A 23730-nucleotide genomic window follows, 5' to 3' on the forward strand; every position below is an offset into this window, starting at 1 on the left:
CTCTTCCTCACTTTTTCTGAGTGGAGCATGTAGTAACACAAGATCAAGAGAGAGAAATGGTTAAAGAAGTAAAATGGAAGATCAGAGACAGAAACGACAGATAAAGTAGGTTATGTTTTTAAATTATCCCCATACCACAAAGTCTGCTAATCTCTTTCCATGGACTACACACAGGACCACAATATAAAGCTGAGACTATCAAGGAACACGGTCAAGAACTTAAGAGAAGGACTACAATAAAAAACAAAAAAAATACTATTTTTAAACAACAACAACTTCCTACTCTGCACTATCTAATTTTAAAACAAACTCTAAGTTTGCGCAAGTTCGAGGAAAAAATAAATTTCTTACATAAGTGCTGAAAGCTTCTGATGAGGCATTGGTAAATCGAAGAGACAGGAAAAAAGCTTTCTCCTTGTTTGTTGTGACAAAGAAACCCTCCTTTCCCTGCCCCGTCCCAGCCTACACAAATTCCAGACATGTTAGAGGACACAAGGGCACATTATGGGGCCTGAAAGGCAGTACTTATTAGGACTCTAAGCACTCGTCTGCAGTAGGAACAAAACAAATAAAACACGGGGGCCAGTTAATTATATTTGCCAACATGTAGATGAAGCTCAATGGCAGTCTCCTATCACACTGAAAGTTGTATTAGATGAAACTGTCACCTAATATAAAAGCATAAAGACTAGTAGGTTTACAGTATGAAGGGAAGGGTGATCCTGACCTCATGTCGTTCACAAAAAATAAATTCCAGACAGAATAAAGATCTAAATCTGAAAAGCGAAACTTTGCGTGGAACACAGTACAGAAGAATAAATACATGAAGCAGAGGGAAGATTTCTGAAACAAGACATAAAAAGTATAATCCACAAAGTAAAGACGGACATATTTAACTACCTTAAATTTTTTTAACTGTTCTGTTCAACAAATGACATTATAAATTAAGTTCTTAAAAATGAAGTAAGTCATGGTGCCTCTGAAGAACAGAACTGGGTGAAAGAACAGGAGTGGGAGAGAAATTTTCACTGTAGGCTCTTTTTGTACTTTCTGGATTTTTGATTCATGTGAACATATTACCCATTCATAATAAATACATAAATTTAAAACTTTAAAAGTTATAATAAAAGACAAACCATAAACTGGAAAAAACATCTGTCATGCATATACAAGGATTAGGACTCAGAATTTATCAATATGCCTAAAACTTGTAAGAAAAACACTCAAAGATAATTACTCAAAGGATATGACCAAGTAATTCACAGAGAGGCCTAAATGACAAACATGAAAAGAATCTCAACTTTAAAAGTTTTCAGGGTGGGAGTTCCCAACATGGCTCAGTGGTTAACGAATCCGACTAGGAATCATGAGGTTTGATCCCTGGCCTCACTCAGTGGGTTGAGGATCCAGCATTGCCGTGAGCTGTGGTGTAGGTGGTGTAGGACTCGACTTGGATCTGGTGTTGCTGTGGCTGTGGTGTAGGCTGGCTGCTACAGCTCCGATTGGACCCCTGGCCTGGGAAACTCCATGTGCTGCGGGTACAGCCCTAGAAAAGACAACAAATAAATAAATAAATAAAAGTTATCAGGGTAAAACAAATTTAAAAAAATGGTATCTTTTCCCATCTATCATTTTGGCATAAACCATCATATAAAGGTGACATCTTATTATCAACAGCATATGGAAGTTCCCAGGCTAGGGGTCGAATCAAATCGGAGCTATCTGTGGCTGCTGGTCTACACCACAGCTACAGCAACACCAGATCCTTAACCCATGGAGCAAGGTCAGGGATTGAACCTGCATCCTCATGGATGCTAATCAGATCCGTTTCCACTGAGCCACGACAGGAACTGCAGGTTTGTTTATTTTTTATCACGAGCCTGTGCTTAACTTTATGAAAAATTTTTTGTGCACTATTGATAATCACATGATTTTTCTCCTTTATGTTGTTTATATAGTGAATGATACTGATTATGTTAAAGTAACTTCACGTTTCCAGAATAAACCTAAATTGTATTGAGGTAGTATCATTTTTATATATTGCTGAATTTAGTTTGCTAACAGTTTATTTAGGATTCTCCATATATGTTCATAAGTGAGATTATCATGGGATTATCCTTTCTTATATTGTCTTCATTAGGTTTTGTTTCAAGGTGGTGCTGGCCTTATAAAGTGAATTGAGGAGTGTGTCCTAGTTTTCTATTTTCTGAAAAAGTTTATGTGATATTAGTGTTGTTTCTTCTTTAAATGTTTGATGGAATAGACTGATGAAGCCATCTGGACCTACAGTTTCCTTTGTAAGGTTTTTAATTACATATTTTCAAATTATTATGTGTTATAGAACTCTTCAATTTTCCATTTCTTCTTGTATTAATTTTGGAATTTGTATACTTAGAAGGATTTATCTATTTCACATACATTTTCACATTACTGGCATAAACTTATTGTAATATATCCTCTTAGGAACTTTTTTTTTTTTTTTTTTTTTTTAGGGCCGCACTGATGTCATATGGAAATTCCCAGGCTAGGGGGTCTAACCAGAGCTGTAGCTGCTGGCCTACACCACAGCCACAGCAATGCCGGATCCTTAACCCACTGAGCAAGGCCAGGGATTGAACCTGCGTCCTCATGGATACTAGTCAGATTCGTTTCCACTGAGCTACGAAGGGAACTCCTCTGCTCTTATCTTTATTATTTCCTTTCTTCTACTTTACTAGATTTGGGATAGAGATGGCACTGCAAATCAGTGGGGAATGAATGACTTTTTCATTAATGGTACTGGGACATGTAGACATCTGTGGGGGGAAAAATGAAAATTGACACCTATCTCACGCTATATATAAGGTCAGTTCCAGGTGAACTATAGATCTAAAGATGAACAACAAGACAATAAGCTTCCTAGAAGGTAATATAAAGAAATGTACTATCAAACTCAGGATACAGAAATAATTTTTTAAATAAAACATTAAAATATTGGAATTCCCATCATGGCTCAGCAGTTAGCAAACCTGACTGGTATCCATGAGGATGCAGATTCAATCCCTGGCCTTGCACAGTGGGTTGAGGATCCAGAGTTGCTGTGAGCTGTGGTGTAGGTGGCAGATTTGGCTGAGATCCAGTGCTGCTGTGGCTGTGGTGTAGACTGGCAGCCACAGCTCTGATTCAACCACTAGCTGGGGAACCTCCACATGCTGTGGGTGTGGCCCTAAGACCAAAAAAAAAGAAAAGAAAAAAAAATTAAAATATTAATCATAAAGAAAAGATTGGAGTTCCTGTTGTGGCTCAGCAGGTTAAGAACTCAATGTTGTCTCTGCAAGGATGCAGGTTCAATTGCTGGCCTCGATCAGTGGGTTAAGGATCCAGCATTGATCCCTATCAAAGTACCAAGGATATTTTTCACAGAACTAGAACAAAGTATCTTAAAGTTTGTTTGGAAGCATAAAAGACCCAGAATAGCCAAAGACATCATGAAAAAGAAAAATGGAGCTGGAGGAATCAGGCTCCCTGACTTAAGACTATACTACAAAGCTATAGTCATCAAAATTATATGGTACTAGCACAAAGACAGAAATGTAGATCAGTGGAACAGGATAGAAAGCCCAGAATTAAACCCACGCACCCACAGTCAACTAATCTATGACAAAGGAGGCAAGAATATACAATGGAGAAAAGACAGCCTGTTCAATAAGTGGTGCTGGGAAAACTGGACAGCCACATGTAAAAAATGAAATTTGAACACTTCCTAACACCATACACAAAAATAAACTCAAAATGGATGAAAGACCTAAATATAAGACCAGAGACTATAAAACTCTTAGAGGAAAACATAGGCCAAACACTCTCTGACATAAACCACAGCAATTTCTCAGATCCACCTCCTACAATAATGACAATAAGAACAAAAATAAACAAATGGGACTTAAACTTAAAAGTCTGGAGTCCCCATTGTGGCTCAGTGGTTAACGAGTCCGACTAGGAACCATGAGGTTGCCAGTTCAATTCCTGGCCTTGCTCAGTGGGTTGGGGATCCGGTATCGCCGTGTGCTGTGGTGTAGGTTGCAGACACGGCTCGGATCCCAAGTTGCTGTGGCTCTGGTGTCGGCCAGCAGCTACAGCTCCGATTGGACCCCTAGCCTGGTAACCTCCACATGCCACAGGAGCAGCCCTAGAAAAGACAAAAAAAAAAGAAAAATTTAAGTAAACAAATGATCAAGCTTAAAAAAAAAAAAAAAAGTTACGTACAGCAAATAAAATGAAAAGACAACCCACAGAATGGGAGAAGATATTTGCAAATGAAGTGACTGACAAGAGATTAATCTCCAAGATTTATAAACACCTCCTGCAGCTCAATACCAAAAAAAAAAAAAAAAAGAACCAACCCCATCAAAAAATGGGCAGAAGATCTAAACAGATAATTCTCCAAAAAAGACATACAGATGGCAAAAAAAGCACATGAAAAGATGTTCAACATCACCAATTATTAGAGAAATGCAAATCAAAACTATGAGGTACCACCTTACACTGACCAGAATGGCCATCATCAAAAAGTCTACAAACAATAAATGCTGAAGAAGATGTGGAGAAAAGGGAACCCTATTACACTGTTGGTGGGAATGTAAATTGGTGCAACCACTGTGGAAAACAGTATGGAGATTCCTTAGAAAACTAAAAATAGAATTACCATTTGATCCCACTCTTAGGCATCTATCCAGAGAAAACCATGACTCAAAAAGATACATGTACTCCAGTGTTCATTGCAGCACTCTATACAACAGCCAAGACATGGAAACAACCTAAATGTCCATCAACAGAGGAGTGGATAAAGAAGATGTGGCACAGATACACAATGGAATATTACTCAGCCATTAAAAGGAAAGAAATAACAGCATTTGCAGCAACATGGATGGACCCAGAAATTATCACAAGTGAAGTTAGTCAGACAGTGAGACAACATCATATGATATCACTTATATGTGGAATCTAAAAAAAAGGACACAATGAACTTCTTTCCAGAACAGATACTGACTCACAGACTTTGAAAAACTTATGGTTTCCAAATGAGACAGGTTGGGGGTGGGGGATGGGCTGGGGGTTTGGGATGGAAATGCTGTAAAATTGGGTTGTGATGACCATTATAAAACTACAAATGCAATAAAATTTACTGTGTAATTTTTTAAAAAAAAGGATCCAGCATTGCCACAAGCTGCAGCTCGGATCTGGTATTAACATGGCTCTAGCGTAAGCCTCAGCTGCAGCTCCAATGCTACCTCTAGGCCGGGAACGTCCATATGCCACAGGTGTGGCTGTAAAAAGAAAGAAAAGAAAAAGATAAATATATTTGACTTCATTAAAATAAGAACTTGTGTTTATCAAAAGATACCATTAAGATACATGTATGTGTAATTGGGTCACCATGCTGTACAGTGGAAAATTGACAGAACACCATAAACCAGCTATAATGGAAAAAAATAAAAATCATTATAGTAAAAAAAAAAAAAAAGATACCACTAAGAAAGTAAAAAAGACAGGCATGGAGTGGGAACATACATCTTCCCAATATGGCAAAAAAAAAAGGCTAATATTCTGAATAAATGAAGCTTTTGTACTAATCAATAAGAAAAAATAAGGAGTTCCCGTTGTGGCGCAGTGGTTAGCAAATCTGACTAGGAACCATGAGTTTGCGGGTTCGATCCCTGGCCTTGCTCAGTGGGTTAAGGATCCGGTGTTGCCATGAGCTGTGGTGTAGGTCGCAGACGTGGCTCGGATCCCACATTGCTGTGGCTCTGGTGTAGGCCAGCAGCAACAGCTCCAATTAGACCCCTAGCCTGGGAACATCCGTATGCTGCAGGAGCAGCCCAAGAAATGGCAAAAAGACCAAAAAAAAAGAAAAAAGAAAAAGAATAAATAAATAACCCAATAGCAAAAAAAGCATGAAATTTCAACAAAATCTCATTCAAAAAACTACACGAGGAAGATTCCTCTGTGGCACAGTGGGTTAAGGATTCAGCATTGTCTCTGCAGCAGTTAAGGTGGCTGCAGAGGTGCCAGTTCATTCCCCAGCCCAGGGCAGTGAGTTAAGGATCAGGCGTGCCACTGCAGCTGTAGCATAGGTCACAGCTGCAGTTCAGATTTGATCCCTGGCTCAGAAATTTCCATATGGATTGGTGCAGCCAAAAAAAAAAAAAAAACTACCCAATATCATCAGACATCAAGGAACTGAAAATTAAAAAACCGTGACAGGAGTTCCTGTCGTGGCTCAGTGGTTAACGAATCTGACTAGGAACCAGGAGGTTGCAGGTTCGATCCCTAGCCTTGCTCAGTGGGTTAAGGATCCGGTGTTGCCGTGAGCTGCAGTGCAGGTTGCAGACGCAGCTCGGGTCCCGCGTTGCTATGGCTCTGGCGTAGGCCGGCAGCTACAGCTCCGATTCGACCCCTAGCCTGGGAACCTCCATATGCCGTGAGAGTGGCCCAAGAAAATGGCAAAAAGACAAAAATAAATTTTAAAAAATTTTTAAATAAATAAAAATAAAAAACCATGACATACTATTATCCAACAGAATGGCTAAATTAAAGAGACTGACAATATCAAAGATTAGAGAAAATAATAGCTAACTCTTTTATACAGATAGTGGGGCTATAAATGTATATGACTATTTTGGAGTTCCCATCGTGGCTCAGTGGAAATGAATCTGACTAGTATCCGTGAGGATTTGGGTTCAATCCCTGGCCTCACTCAGTGGGTTAAGGATCTGGCTTTGCCATGAGCTGTGGTGTAGGTTACAGATGCGGCTCAGAGGCTGCGTTGATGTGGCTGTGGCGTAGGCGGGCAGCTACAGCTCTGATTCATCCCCTAGCCTGGGAACCTCCATATGCCACAGGTGCAGCACTAAAAAAGCCAAAAAAAAAAAAAATATATATATATATATATATATATATATATATGACTATTTTGAAAAACTGTTTGGTCTTATCTACTAAAGCAGAACAAGTTGTACTCCATGACCCAACAATTCTAAAGCATGCCTAACAAGTGTAGCCATGTATTGCATCAAAAATCCCAAACAAGAACGTTCATTAATACATTAATTTCTTTTTGGGGTGGGGCTTGCCAATGGCATGCAGAAGTTCATGGGCCAGGGACGGAACACAAGTCACAGCAGTGACAATGAGCTATAGCAGTGACAACACCGAATCTTCAACCGCTAGGCCACAGGGAACTCCTACCTTAATTTCTAAACAGACAAACTGGAAGCAAAATGTCCAGCAGAATGGTTTTTTAAAACATGGCATATATAATGGCAGATTTTACAACAATGAAAATGGGCAAATTCCAGTTACATACACCATCATGAATGAATCCTACAGAAAATGTTCAACAAAAAAGTCTTTCTCACACAAACACGCGCAACTACTTACTATATAATGCCATTTATACCAAATTTCAGAAACAGTTTAGAGATACAGTCTCCAACTTACAATGGTTCAATTTAAGATTTTTCAACGTTATGATGGTGTGAAAGCAATATGCATTCAGTGGAAACTATATTTCAAATTTTGAATTTTGGAGTTCCCGTCGTGGCTCAGTGATTAATGAATCCGACTAGGAACCATGAGGTTGCAGGTTCGATCCCTGGCCTTGCTCAGTGGGTTAAGGATCCGGGGTTGCTGCGAGCTGTGGTGTAGGTCGCAGACGCGGCTCGGATCCCGTGTTGCTGTGGCTCTGGTGTAGGTTGGCGGCTACAGCTCTGATTTGACCCCTAGCCTGGGAACCTCCACATGCCGCAAGAGTGGCCCTAGAAATGGAAAAAAAAAATTTTTTTTTGAATTTTGATCTTTTCCCAGGCTAATGACATATAGTCCAAGACTCAGTCATGATGCTGGGCAACAATAAAGAGCCATAGCTCCCAGGCAGCCACAAGGTCATGAGGGTAAACTGATATACTTACAACCATCCTGTACCCAGACAACCATTCTTTTTTTTACTTTCAGTACCATATTCAACAAAGTACATGAGATATTCACCACTTTATTATAAACTAGGATTTGAGTTAAACAGTTTTGACTAAATGATTTTTATATGATGATGGAAGCGGTCTGAGCATGTTTAAAATAGGTTAGGCTAACCTATGGTGTTCAGTGTTAGGTGTATTAAATGCATTTTCAATTTCATTGTAAATCGAGGAATATCTGTACTTGCTTAAGTGGCAAAATGGTAGAGAATCAGAGATGTATTTACCATTAGGGATAATGGTAACCCTTGGGAATTAGTGATTATGAAGAGGCAAGAGGGCATAAGGGGAGTTTCTAGGGTACAAGCAATGTTTTATGATAAACTATTAAGCTATGAGGAAAAGGGAGTGATTCGTTAGAAGTAAAAATGGAAAACGTTAAGATTTGCAGAAGGTGCATGAAAGAGTATGGATTATATTATTCTACATACTTATATGTATAACCAACATCTTTCATGACAATTTTTTTTTTTTGTTTTTTTGTTTTTCTAGGGCCACACCTGTAGCATATGGAGGTTCCCAGGCTAGGGGTCTAATCGGAGCTGTAGCCACCGGCCTGCACCACAGCCACAGCAACTTGGGATCCGAGCTGTGTCTGCGACCTACACCACAGCTCATGGCAATGCCGGATCCTTAACCCATTGAGCGAGGCCAGGGATCAAACCCACAACCTCATGATTCCTAGTCGGATTCAATAACCACTGCACCACAACGGGAACTCCATCACGACAAGTTTTTTTAAGAAACCAAGTAGTTTTGACTTAAATCTTGCTACAAATTGATGTAAATATCATAGAAAATCAAAGTAGGAGTTTCTGTTGTTGTGGCTCAGCAGGTTAAGGACCCAAGATTGTCTCTGTGAGGATGGGGATTCGATCCCTGGCCGTGTTCAGTAGGTTAAGGATTCCGCATTGCCGCAAGCTGCAGTGCAGGTCACGGGGTGGCTTGGATCTGTTTTGCTATGGCTGTGGTGTAGGCCAGCAGCTGCAGCTCCAATTCAACCCCTAGCCTGAGAACTTCCATATGCCACAGGTGTAGCAAAGAAAAGAAAAGAAAATCAAAGTAAAGTATATACAAAAGATTAATTTCCTCATCATAAAGGTTTCTCCATAGGAGTTCCTGTCACGGCTCAGTGATTAACAAATGGTTGTGTAGGTCGCAGACGCAGCTTGGATTCAGCACTGCTGAGGCTGTGGCATAGGCCGGTGGCTACAGCTCCTATTAGACCCCTAGCCTGGAAACCTCCATATACCATGGGTGCAGCCCTAGAAAAGGGAAAAAGAGGGGGGAAAAAAAAAAAGGTTTCTGCACAGATGGCCAGAACCAGGAGAATTAGTAGTTAGGTACATGGGCACATAGAGATAGCAAGGACTCCAGTATTTAAATGCATATGCTAGGCAAATATCCCACAGAGTAGTAAGAGGCAAAATGTATCTCTCAAAAAGGATTATTTTTTATTACTATAGTCTGCAATGATTACTTTTACCACTAGATGGAACTCTACATGTAAGGTGATATGCTTAGTGAAAGGACTGGAAACAAAATCCACAGCTGAAAAATCAATTACATAAAAATGAAATGCAAGTGCTTTTAAGGCATGCTGAACCCATGAATCTGCAAAATTCAAGGCAGTAGGGAAAAAAATAACTATATCCTGCAGATGTATCTTTTGGCTGACTACTATCAAAATTGCATACCCACAAAACTAAATGTTTCCTCCCTAGTGAATTGCTTAACTTGATTTGTTCTCCAAGAACCACAATCTTGGCAACATCTATCAAAATATGAGCTATATTTAAAGTTGTCTAAACCTGACTTACCACCCTGAGAGAAGTATGCATTCTCTTACTGCCTTTTCAACCTTCTGGCTCTGAAATATGGCTTTAAAATGTTTCACTTTATTGGAGAGCTATTGCATATTAATACATACAAGTAATAAATAAGAGGCTGTTATTCTTCACTTTTTCTCCAAGCCAAAGTTACACTGGTATTATGAATTCTGTACATAGAAAGAAAAAATAAAGCAGGCTCCATGTGCCCAAGCTGGCAGGTTTTTTATACATGAAACAGTTTTAAAGTTAAGTTGTACCACAGTTTTTCAGGAAATAATATTCAATTTCTAACAAAAGTTTTGAAATGCTCTGTCCTTAAGAGTAGCTGTCCACATCACCCTAATACCAAAACCAGATGAAGATACACCCAAAAAAGAAAACTATAGGCCCATTATCTTTGATGAATATAGATGCAAAAATTCTCAACAAAATGTTAGCCAACCGAATCCAACAACATATAAAAAAGATCATACACCACAACCAAGTGGGATTCATCTTAGGTTCACAAATATGGTTTGACATACACAAATAAATCAACGTCTGGAGTTCCCGTCGTGGCGCAGTGGCTGACGAATCCGACTAGGAACCATGAGGTTGCGGGTTCGGTCCCTGCCCTTGCTCAGTGGGTTAACGATCCGGCGTTGCCGTGAGCTGTGGTGTAGGTTGCAGACGTGGCTCGGATCCTGCATTGCTGTGGCTCTGGTGTAGGCCGGTGGCTGCAGCTCCAATTAGACCCCTAGCCTGGGAACCTCCATATGCCGCAGGAGCGGCCCAAGAAATAGCAAAAAGACATAAATAAATAAATAAATAAATAAATCAACGTCATACATAATGAATAAAAGTCAAAACCCAAATAAATAAATAAATAAATAAATAAATCAATCAACGTCATACATAATGAATAAAAGAAAAGTCAAAACCCACATGATCATCTCAAAAGATGCAGAAAAAGCATTTGACAAAGTCCAATATCCACTCATGATAAAAATGCTTACCAAAGTGGGTATAGAGGGAACATACCTTAACATAAAGCCATTTATGACAAACCCACAGCAACTACAATACTCAATGGAGAAAATCTGAAAGGCTTCCCACTAAATCTGGAACAAGACAAGGATGCCCACTCTCATCACTGTTATTCAACATAGTATTGGAAGCCCTAGCCACAGCAATCAGACAAACAAAAGAAATAAAACATATCCAAATTAGAAGAGAACAGGTAAAACTGACACTACATGCAGATGACATTATACTATATATAGAAAACCCTAAGGACTCAACCCAAAAACTACTTGAACTGATCAACAAATTCAGCAAAGTAGCAGGATATAAAATTAACATTCAGAAATTGGTCGCATTTCTGTATACTAACAATGAAATATTAGAAACGGAATACAAAAATATAAAGCCTTTTAAAATTGCACCCTAAAAAAATCAAATACCTGGGAATACACCTGACCAAGGAGGTGAAAGACATATGCTGAGAAGTATAAAACATTAATCAAGGAAATTAAAAAGGATTCAAAGAAATGGAAAGATATTCCACGCTCCTGGGTTGGAAAAACTAATATTGTAAAAATGGCCATACTACCCAAAGCAATCTACAGATTCAATGCAATCCCTATCAAATTACCCATGACATTTTTCACAGAACTAGAACAAACAATCCAAAAATTTATATGAAACCACAAAAGACCCAGAATTTCCAAAACAATGCTGAGAAACAAAAACCAAGCAGGAAGCATAACTCTCCTAGACTTCAGGCACTATTACAAAGCCACAGTCATCAAGACAGTGTGGTACTGGTACCAAAACAGACATACAGACCAACAGAACAGAATAGAGAATGCAGAAATAAACCCAGGAACCTATGATCAATTAATCTTCAACAAAGGAGGCAAGAATATAAAACGGAAAAAAAGACAATCTTTTCAGCAAGCGGTGCTGGGAAAACTGGACAGCCACATGTAAATCAATGAAACTGTAACACGCCCTCACACCATGCACAAAAATAAACTCAAAATGGCTTAAAGACTTAAATGTAAGACAAGACACCATAAAACTCCTAGAAGGGAACACAGGCAAAACATTCTCTGACATCAACCTTACAAATGTTTTCTCAGGTCAGTCTCCCAAACCAACAGAAATAAAAGCAAAAATAAACCAATGGGACCTAATCAAATTGACAAGATTTTGCACAGAAAAAGAAGCCATAAAAAAAAAAAAAAAAGACAACTTACAGAATGGGAGAAAACAGTTTCAAATGATGCAACTGACAAGGGCTTCATCTCTAAAATATACAAACAATTTATACAACTCAACAGCAATAAAGCCAACAACCCAATTGAAAAATGAGCAAAAGACCTTGAAGAGACATTTCTCCAAAGAAGATAAACTGATGGCCAACAAGCACATGACAAAATGCTCAACATCACTGATTATTAGAGAAATGCAAATCAAAACTACTATGAGGTACCACCTCACACCAGTCAGAATGGCCATCATTAATAAGTCCACAAATAACAAATGCTGAAGAGGATGTGGAGAAAAGGGAACCCTCCTGCACTGTTGGTGAGAATGTAAATTGGTACAACCACTATGGAAAACAGTATGGAGGTACCTTAGAAAACTACACATAGAACTACCATATGACCTACCATATGACCCATATGCCACTCTTGGGCATATATCCAGACAAAACTTTCCTTGAAAAAGACGCATGCACCTGTATGTTCATCGCAGCACTATTCACAATAGCCAAGACATGGAAACAACCTAAATGTCCATCAAAAGATGAATGGATTAAGAAGATGTGATATCGGAGTTCCCATTATGGCGCAGTGGTTAACGAATCTGACTAGGAACCATGAGGTTGTGCGTTCGATCCCTGGTCTCGCTCAGTGGGTTAAGGATCCAGCATTGCTGTGAGCTGTGCAGTAGGTTACAGACACGGCTTGGATCTTGCATTGCTGTGGCTGTGGCGTGGGCCAGCGGCTGCAAGCTCTGATTAGACCCCTAGGCTGGAAACCCCCATATGCAGGGGGAAGCAGCCCTAGAAAAGGCAAAAAGACAAAAAAAAAATAAAGAAGAAGAAGATGTGATATATATACACAGTGGAATACTACTCAACCATAAAAAGGACACAATAATGCCCTTTGCAGCAACATGGATGGAACTAGAGACTCTCATACTAAGTGAAGTAAGTCAGAAAGAGAAAGACAAATACCATATGATATCACTTATATCTGGAATCTAATATATGGCACAGATGAACCTTTCTACAAAAAAGAAAATCATGGATATGGAGAACAGACTTGTGGTTACCAAGGGGGAGAGGGAGGGAGTGGAATGGATTGGAATTTGGGGTTAATAGAAGCAAACTATTGCCTTTGGAATGGTTAAGCAATGAGATTCTGCTGTACAGAACTGGGAACTATATCTAGTCACTTATGATGGAGCATGATAATCTGAGAAAAAGGAATGAATACATGTATGTGTAACTGGGTCACCTTGCTGTACAGTAGAAAATTGACAGAACACTGTAAACCAGCTATAATGGAAAAAAATAAAAATCATTATAAAATTTTAAAAAAGAGTAGCTGTCTAAGATTTTATAATAGGGACCTCTTATCACTAATTTATAGACTCCAATAGTCTGCAAAAATATATTTGACCCCTATATTTGATCCCAACTTGAAGTGATTTCAGACTTCTAGAGCAACTAGATCTGAGTTACACTGGCAGATGAAGGAATTTCTGATTCCTTACCCTTTTAACCTAAACATTCTGGAAACCTAAGATTTTGCCCTATGGAATGACAATGGAAAGTTCTCAGTCAAGAAAGCTAATTATTCTTCCAGAGTACCAATAACTCAGGTTTATTAACATATATTTAACTTGTTAACTTTCATCTTTTTGGGTGTCATAAGAATTGCCATTAATTCTGTTGCTGCCACCTCCCTTGCTTTTTCTCTCCCAGGCTGGTGTACAATTGGAAGAAAGTTTACTTATATTAGAAAAGTAATATCAAAATTCCCTATTCATTTGAGAAAGTTCTAAAGGATGCTTCGCTGACAACACATGTCTCTCTTATCATAACCTAAAAGCTGTTTACCCCTCAAAAAAGTATAGTCAAAGCTTCAGGAGACTCTTTTCCTACAGACTTAAATGCGATGAGCTTCAGGTAATTAAAACATGAAGTATTTCTACCTATGATCAGATGAGATTCCAAAAGACTACTTCTAAATCCACTTGTTCCAAAGTCCAGAGTAATACTATCCAAGAGACAGCTAATGCTTCTGGTCTGGCAAATAACTTATTCCTATCTACACAACTTTACATATTGAAAATTCTTAAGAAAAGAGTTTTCAGCGTTCCCTTGTGGTGCAAAAGGTTAAGGATCCAGTCACTCAGGTCACTGATGAGACGCAGATTTGATCCCTGGCTCAGGAATTTCTGCATGCTGCAGGCGCACCCCCCCCCAAAAAAAGAGCTGTTATCCCTTAGTCAATATTCTATGAACCTAATCATAAGTCTCTTCATCAACTAGCATAAGAAGGTGAAATGCTTTTCTGAGGCACATGGTAGCCAAACAAGAAATTGAAATCGCTCATTTATTTATTCAAACTATGATCTACTGAGGGCTTTATAATTTTAAGAAATTATAAGGTACAGAAACGAGAAACTGGACTACGTCTCTGGCCTCTGGAAATATAAAATTCACTAAACACTAAATTATGCTATTTTTTTCCACTGTCTCTATCTTCAAAAACACAAGTGGTCGATCACAGGTGCAATTAACAAATGAGCAGCCAGAAGGCCCCATGAGATGACTGTGGAAACAGGTTGCAAATAATTTTTCCTTTTTTTTTTTTTTTTTGCTATTTCTTTGGGCCGCTCCCGCGGCATGTGGAGGTTCCCAGGCTAGGGGTCGAATCGGAGCTGTAGCCACCGGCCTACGCCAGAGCCACAGCAACGCGGGATCCGAGCCCACAGCAACACCGGATCGTTAACCCACTGAGCAAGGGCAGGGACAGAACCCGCAACCTCATGGTTCCTAGTCGGATTCGTTAACCACTGCGCCACGACGGGAACTCCTAAAAATTTAAATATTCCAATTTCTTTTCAACACTTTTATTTCTTAATACCAAAAAAAGTCTTTTGGTTAAAATATTTACGCTTTAATAAAATTTAGGCTTTATCCTCTGTACAAGCTCAATACACATAACCTGGATTCAAATTTTCAATGAAAATGTAACACAAGGATTTAAGTGTGTTTCACATTGGTAGACTTATTTTTAATATTTAAAAGCCATGCTTATTTGATGAAAAAAAAAAACAGGTCGAAAAATGACTGATTTCTTGCTAGAGACCTCCTAACAAATGGAGCAAAGTGAACAGAGATTTAATTGAGGAGAGCTTGGCCATGAGGACAGCTGCCACAAATGACCTGACCAAAAAAAATAAAGTAGACCTTGTTACTTAAGTGAAGAAACTGTTACTACAACAAGTGGAGGAATTATAGGGATCCTAAAAGTCAGAAAACTTTGTTTTTGCTTTTAGGGCCTCACCTGCACCATATGGAAGTTCCCAGGCTAGGGGTCAAATCGAAGTTGCAGCTGCTGGCCTACACCACAGCCACAGCAACGCCAGATCCTTAACCCATGGAGCAAGGCCAGGGATCAAACCTGCATCCTCATGGATGCTTAGTTGGGCTCGTTACCACGGAGCCACAATGGGAATCCCCCAGAAAATTTTTAAATGATAAATAGACTTAGGCATACAAAAGCTAACCATATTTCAAAGGGCTTAATGTAGTGCATATAGTGGTCTCTCATTAAAGTCATACTTTCAGAGTTCCTGCAGTGGCTCAGCGGGTTAAGAACCCGACATAGCATCCATGAGGATGTGAGTTCAATCCCTGGCCTGGATCAGTGGGTTAAGGATCAGCATTGCGCCAAGCTGTGGCATAGGCTGCAGATGTGGCTGGTATCCCACATTGCTATGGCTACAGCATAGGCCTTAGGGGAGCTCTGATTCAACCCCTAGCCTAAGGAATTTCTTTATTACATAATCCCAATGTCATTCTTTATCTAGAGTTTCTTGGTTTCTGATATTCCCCTGATTCTTAGTTTCCTGTTATTTGGTGAGTTTTTCTTTAGTTTCACTGTTTTTACACTCTGGTTTTATCTCTGTAATTGTGTTCAGCATAAAAATAAAACAAATGAGGAACTTCTTTGTTACATAATCCCAATGTCATTCTTTAGCTAGTTTCTAAATTAATTAGGTCCCCTCTCCCCCCAAATTTATAATTAAAACACATATAGCAATTGTAGCTGTCATAGTGGCATGAAATTACCAATTTAATATTAAGAACTATGTGGTTTCTATATTTCATTTATGAATTATTTTTCTCCTTTCATTGGCACTGATAGAACCCAATGGACACACACCTTTTCCTCTAATTGGGTGACATTATTTTAAAGCATGTCAAATAATGGTTTGCTTATTATAATACATTTCAGAAACTTGGACAAGGAGTTCCCGTTGTGGCGCAGTGGTTAACGAATCTGACTAGGAACCATGAGGTTGTGGGTTCGATCCCTGGCCTTGCTCAGTGGGTTAAGGATCCAGCGTTGCCGGGAGCTGTGGTGTAGGCTGCAGATGCGGTTCGGATCCCTCGTTGCTGTGGCTGTGGTGTAGGCCAGCGGCTACAGCTCCGATTCGACCCCTAGCCTGGGAACCTCCATATGCTGTGGGAGCGGCCCTAGAAAAGACAAAAAAAAAAAAAAAAAAAAAAAAAAACTTGGACAACTATTAACTGAATCATTTTTCTTTTTTTTTTTTGTCTTTTTATTTAAACTTATATGCCTAATCCATTTACCTTTTTTCTTTTTTTTTTTTGCTTTTTAGGGCCCTATGTGCAGCATATGAAAGTTCCCAGGCTAGGGGTCGAATTGGAGCTGTAGTCGCCAGCCTATGTCACAGCCACAGCAACATGGGATCTGAGCCAAGTCTGTGGCCTACCACAGTTCACGGCAAAGCCACATCCCCAACCCACTGAAAGAGCCCAGGGATCTAATCCAAATCCTCATGGATACTAGTCAGGTTCGTTTCCGATGTGCCACTGCAAGAACTCCCCTCAATTCATATACCTTTAAAGGAAACATCTAATTTTCATATTTGTGAATATAAACAATATTTTAATTACATGTTAATTTTTCAAAAGTTTAAGGATTAATAAATACTACAGCATAGGAGTTCCCGGTGTGGTGCAACAGAAACAAATCCGACTAGGAACCATGAGGTTGCAGGTTCAATCCCTGGCCTCACTCAGTGGGATAAGGATCCAGCATTGCCATGAGCTGTGGTGTAGGTTGCAGATGAGGCTCGGATCTGGAGCTGTTCTGGCTGTGGTGTAGGCCGGCAGCTGTACCTCTGATTGGACCCCTGGCCTGGGAAACTCCATGTGCCAGGGTTTCGGCCCTAAAAAGTACAAAAGACAAAAAATAAAATAAAATAGATAAACAATAGTTATTATGTTAAATATAATTTAACAGTCTTGCTTCAGGCTCTTTCTTCCAAAAAAAAAATGTCATTCCCATTTGGAATGACACGCAAATAAGTGTCAGAGCAAATTTAAATACTAATCACCTTCTTGTCCCCTAACTTGTTTCTGCCCCCCTTCATTCATTTGGAGCCTACATACCACCTCACACTTATCTATGGAATAGACTTAACGTACGTAATGCTGCATCTAGGAAAGCTTAAAATTTAGATAAGATGATTCTCCACATGTACTAGTTATCAACTTATTGCCTCTCACCCATTATTACCTAATGCTGCAAAAATGGAGCCGAAGCCTTTAAGTGTATTTCCTTTTCCAGCTGGTACAGTATTAAGCATCATTTACAAAGATCACTGGAGAGACAGGGCAGGTGGCAGGACCTTTCCCTTTCTGGTTCCAGGCTGCTCCTCTAGGCAAGCTCCTGCAGCGTGCTCAGCTTCTCCACTAATAGAATCCTGCACTCTACAAGCAGCACCCACAAGCCAGTTGCTTCCCCCCAAAACATCTCCCTATGAACAGCCTTCCCCACTATCCTAAAGGGTAGATTTCTGCTAGGTTCTGTAAGGTTAATTTCCAACAAGTTCCACCACAGTAACTTATCTGGCCATTCTTTCTCTAACAAGGTGGGATCTCTGTCCTAGGGTACCTCTTCTTAGCATATTCTATCTCAACCCTAAGGATTATAGTGGATTCTTTACTTATTTTTTTCAGCTTTATCAAGGTATAATTGGCAGATAAAAATTATATTTAGGAGTTCTCATTGTGGCAGGGCAGAAAAGAATCCAACTAGGAACCATGAGGTTGCCAGTTCGATCCATGGCCTCATTCAATAGGTTATGGATCTGGTTTTGCCATGAGCTATGGTGTAGGTCACAGATGCAGCTGGGATCCTGAATTGGTGTGGCTGTGGTGTTGGCCGGCAGCTGTAGCTCCAATTGGACCCCTAGCCTGGGAACCTCCATATGCTGCATATATATATATATATATATATGATATTTAAATCATACGACATGACAACCTGATATACATATGCACTATATAGCTGATTCTGATTTCTGCTATTGGTATATTCTTTAGAAAAGTCTTTACTTATTACCCAATCCCTTGTTAATTCCAATCCCAAATTATAGACAATAACTCTTTTTTTTGGTCTTTTTTTTTGGCGGGGGAGGGCACACCCGCAACATATGGAAGTTCCCAGGCTACGGGTCAAATTGAAGCTGTAGCCACCAGCCTACACCACAGCTATAGCAATACCAGATCCAAGCCATGTCTGTGACCTACACCACAGCTCACTGCAACCCCAGATCCTTACCCCACTGAGCGAAACCAGGGTTCGAACCCGCATCCTCATGGATACTAGTTGGGTTGTTACTGCTGAGCCACAATGGGAACTCCAATAACTTTTTTTTTTTTTTTGTCTTTTTGCCTTTTCTAGGGCTGTACCCTTAGCATATGGAGTTCTCAGGCTAGGGGTCTAATCGGAGCTGTAGCCATCGGCCTACACCACAGCCACAGCAACATAGGATCCAAGCCATGTCTGCAAACTACACCACAGCTCACGGCAACGCCAGATCCTTAACCCACTGAGCAAGGCCAGGGATCAATCCCAAAACCTCATGGTTCCTAGTCGGATTCATTAACCACTGCACCACGATGGGAATTCCTCCAATACCTCTTTATATTAAACTTTCTTTATCCAATTACTGTACAGATTCTGTGTAATTGAACCCTGACTGAATATATCAGGTAAAACTAGCAAAACATCTACCCACAGCAGGCTCTGGCATTTCTAGAAACAACCCATCCTAAAAGATGGTTAATAAAGTGTAATTTAGGAGTTCCCGTCGTGGCACAGTGGTTAACGAATCCGACTAGGAACCATGATGTTGCAGGTTCGATCCCTGCCCTTGTTCAGTGGGTTAACGATCTGGTTTGGCCATGAGCTGTGGTGTAGGTCGCAGACGTGGCTCTGATCCCGCATTGCTGTGGCTCTGGCATAGGCTGGCGGCTATAGCTCCGATTCAACCCCTAGCCTGGGAACCTCCATATGCCACTGGAGCGGCCCAAGAAATGGCAAAAAGACAAAAAAAAAAAAAAAAAAAAGTGTAATTTAAAAGGTTCACTCAAAGTAGTCAGAGAGTATCTTCAGAAAAAAAGTACTCATTCAGGAGTTCCCATTGTGGCTCAGCGGTAACAAATCCGACTAGTATCCAAGAAGACACGAGTTCCATCCCTGGCCTCGATCGATGAGTTAAGGATCTGGTGTTGCTAAAAGCTGAGGTGTAGATGCAGCTGAAATCTGGTGTTGCTGTAGCTGTGGTGTTGGCCAGCAAGTGCAGCTCCGATTAGACCCCTAGCCTAGGAACCTCCATGTGCCGCAGGAAGAGGCCCTAGAAAAGGCAACAAGACTAAAAAAAACAACAAAAAAAATTAAATAATAAAAAAATTTAAATAAATTAAAAAAATTAAAATTGGCTCAAGTTTTTTTTTTTGGTGCAATTGTAAATAGGATTATTTTCCTAATTTTATTTTCATATAGTTCATTCTTTTTTTTTTTTTTTTTTTGGCCACACCCGTGGCATGTGAAAGTTGCAGGACCAGGGATCAAACCCACACTGCGACCCAAGTCACTGCAGTGACAACACTGGATTCTTAACATGCTGCTCCACAGAACTCCTGTAGTTCATTCTTTTTTTTCTTTTACTTTCACTTTCTTTCTTTATTTTTTTTTTTTTTAGGATTGCACCAGAGGCATATGGAAGTTCTCAGGCTAGGGGTTGAATTGGAGCTGCAGCTATCGGCCTTCACCACAGCCACAGCAATGCAGGATCTGAGCCATAGCCACAACCTACACCACATAGCACAGCAACGCCAGATTGCTGACCCACCGAGCAAGGCCAGGGATAGAACTCCCACCCTCATGGATACTAGTTGGATTCATTTCTGATTTGCCACAATGGGAACTCCTTCTTGTAGTTCATTTTTAATGTACAGAAACACAACTGATTTTTGTATGTTGACTTTGGATCCTGCAACTGTACTAAATTTGTTTATTAGTTCTAACAGTGTTTTCGTTAGAGTCTTAAGGGTTTTCTATATATAAAATCATGTTGTCTGCAAACAGGGATAATTTTACTTCTTCCTTTTCAATTTGGATGCCTTTTTATTTTTTTCTTGCCTAATTGCTCCAGCTAGGACTTCCAATACTATGGTGAATAGAGGTGGCAAGAATGGGCATCCTTGTTTCCTGATCACCCCTATCGGGATGGCTATTAAAAAAAACAAATAAATAAATAAACAAACAGAAACAAAAGACAAGTGTTGGTGAGGATAGGGAGAAACTAGAACCTTTGTTCCAGCTTTCAGACTAACTGATTGGTGAGGAAGCAAAACAGCACAGTGCTACAGCAAATAATATGGAGGCTCCTCAAAAAAAAAAAAAAAACCTGAAAATAGAACTACTATATGATCCAGCAATCCCACTTCTGTGTATTTATCCAAAAGTATTGAAATCAGGATCTCAAAGAATTACTAGCTCTCTCATATTCACTTAGGCATGAGTAACAATAGCCAAGATGTAGAAACAACCTAAATGTCCATGGACATATGAACAGATTAGCAAAATGTGATATATACACAGAATGGAATATTACTTGCCTTTAAATAAGAAGAAAATTCTGCAATATGCGACAACATGGATTAACCTTGAGGGCATTTTGCTAAGTGAAATAAGCCAGTTCAGAGAGACAAATGATTCCACTTACATGGGGTATCTACTTAGATGAAGTATCTAAAAACAATCCAATTGACAGAATTAAAGAGTGGAATGGGGGTTGCCAGGGGTTAGGAGAGGAGGAATGGGGCATAAAGTTTAATAGGCATAAAGTTTCAGTTGAGCAAGATGAGTAAGCTCTTGAGATCTGCTGTACAACATTGTACAGAGACAACAGTACTTATCGTACCGTTAAAAAATTTACCAGCAGGGTAGATGTGAAGTGTTAAGTGTTTTTACCACAATAAAATAAAAGAATGTTTAATAGCCCCAGGGACTCAAACCCATTTCTGACACTCAAATCCGTGCTCCAACTTAACTATATAAACTGCTTCAGAAATGATTAAAAAGTACTGACAGCGTTCTCTCCCAGTGCTGTGCAAGGTTGAGGAATTTGCTTAACAGCTCTGGGCTTGAGTTTCCTCACCATCAAGATGAGCCTCAGCGCAAAGGCAGGCAGCGCTGCCGTCACCAACTGGTCATAACGCCGCGGATGGACCTCCAACGAGCCTCAGCAGGACCAAGTCCCGCCCGGCTGGAGCCCAGCGCTGCGGCCAGACCAACGCGCCTCAGCCCCGGAGGCGCGAGGGTGAGAAACTCAAGGGAGAAAGGAAAAAAGCCCAGCCCCGCTGGGTCATCGTGACCCAAGGGAAAGGCGTCAGTAAGTCCGGCCCATGGCCTCGTTTCCTAGGCAGCTGGACCAAGAACTCGGCTCACCTCCGGCTGCATTCCCGGGCTGGCACCTCCCCTTCACTCTGCGCCTCGGTCGCCATCTTAGTCAGCAAACTTCTTTCCCCGCCCCCATGCCTTTGGACTGGCTAAGGCGTTTCCCCTTCTCTTGTACGATTGGATGGCTTATCCGCCCCTCCTCAACCTGCACAGTTTCATATTATTGGTCTATTCAAATAGTTAACCGTCATTGGTCGACCCCAGTCATGGCGGAAAGGAAAAGGGTGGAGAAGAGAGCCAGGCCGCGAGGTCTGCCGGGAGTTGTAGTTCTTCATTTTGATGAACCCGTGAGAGTCCACAGACTTTTATGTTCAAGGCAGAAATTCCCCGCCTACGCTAAATTTTGACCCAGTGTACAGATTTCAGAATTACAGAACTGTCGAATTTGACAGACTTTAAGAATCACTTTCGCTTAGAATAGATTTACAAGGAGATCCTGCTGAATAGCATTGAGAACTATGTCTAGATACTCATGTTGCAACAGAAGAAAGGGTGGGGGAAAAACTGTAATTGTAATGTATACATGTAAGGATAACCTGACCCCCTTGCTGTAGAGTGGGAAAATAAAAAAAATAAAAAAAATAAAAAAAAAAAATAAAGAATCACTTTCGGAGTTCCCGTCGTGGCACAGTGGTTAGCGAATCCGACTAGGAACCATGAGGTTGAGGGTTCGATCCCTGCCCTTGCTCAGTGGGTTGACGATCCGGCGTTGCCTGAGCTGTGGTGTAGGTTGCAGACGCGGCTCGGATCCTGCGTTGCTGTGGCTCTGGCGTAGGCTGGGGGCTACAGCTCCAATTGGACCCCTAGCCTGGGAACATCCATATGCCGCGGGAGCGGCCCAAAGAAATAGCAAAAAGACAAAAAAAAAAAAAAAAAAAAAAGAATCACTTTCTAGGTAGTTCCCACGGTTTCCTCATGGAAACCCGGCAAGCATCCATGAGTATGAGGTTCGATCCCTGGCCCTGCTCAGTTGGATAAGACTAGGATCCGGCGTGGCTGTGGCGTAAGCGAGGCAGGATTCAATCCCTAGCCTGGGAACTTCCATCTTCCATTTGCTGCACGTGTGCTCCCCCACCCCAAATAAAAAGATCACTCTCTAAAATGCAGAGGAAACAAATCCGACTAGGATCCTTGGCCTTGCTCAATGCGTTAAGGATACGGCATAGCAGTGAGCTGTAGTATAGGTCGCAGAAGCTGCTAGGATCTGGCGTGTCTGTGGAGTAGGCCGGCAGCTACAGCTTGGATTCGACCCCTAGCCTGGGAACCTCCATATTCCTCGGGTGCAGCGCTAAAAAGACAAAAAAATAAAATAAAATGCAAGATCCTTCTTCTTTCCAAATAACAGAAAGAATTATCTACAAGAGTCAAGTACAGAGTGACAGCCAAGAAGTACTTATTAAATTTAGTTACAACGTGCTTTTTTCAGAGAGCATAAGGGTGGGCCACTTCTTCATTCCACCCGCTCCCTTCGGGCTTCCCAGAGAAACCAGAGAATTTACTTTTCTGATCTGAATCATGGACCCAAAACCTGCATAATTTTGTCCCTGGAGTTCCCGTCGTGGCGCAGTGGTTAACGAATCCAACTAGGAACCATGAGGTTGTGGGTTCGATCCCTGCCCTTGCTCAATGGGTTAAGGATCCGGTGTTGCCATGAGCTGTGGTGTAGGTCGCAGATGTGGCTCGGATCCCGCGTTGCTGTGGCTCTGGTGTAGGCTGGCAGCTACAGCTCCGATTAGACCCCTAGCCTAGGAACCTCCCATATGCCGCGGGAGCGCCCAAGAAAAGGCAAAACGACAAAAAATAAATAAATTTTTTAAA

General features: G+C 40.6%; 1 long non-coding RNA gene across 9 annotated transcripts in view; it reads right to left on the reverse strand.

Moving 5' to 3' along the window:
• ARHGAP19 (Rho GTPase activating protein 19) overlaps window positions 1–23730 on the reverse strand; it is a 73182-nt gene that overhangs the window by 36922 nt on the left and 12530 nt on the right. For 4 of the 9 annotated variants that reach the window (XR_002338337.2, XR_002338336.2, XR_014826677.1 and 1 more), the window contains exon 1: window positions 21901–21978. The exons of 2 other annotated variants lie outside the window; for them this stretch is intronic. This is a non-coding gene — a long non-coding RNA (Rho GTPase activating protein 19). Of the gene's footprint in view, window positions 1–351; window positions 440–21610; window positions 21979–23730 lie in introns of those variants that run through there. 3 more of the 9 variants (XR_002338339.2, XR_002338338.2, XR_014826678.1) reach the window with 2 other exon arrangements.

Source organism: Sus scrofa, chromosome 14 (genome assembly GCF_054392235.1).
Source record: "Sus scrofa isolate SSC_HxYL_T2T_F1_AM1 chromosome 14, Sscrofa_HxYL_maternal_Yorkshire_Landrace_v2.0, whole genome shotgun sequence".
NCBI classification, from domain to species: Eukaryota; Metazoa; Chordata; class Mammalia; order Artiodactyla; family Suidae; genus Sus; species Sus scrofa.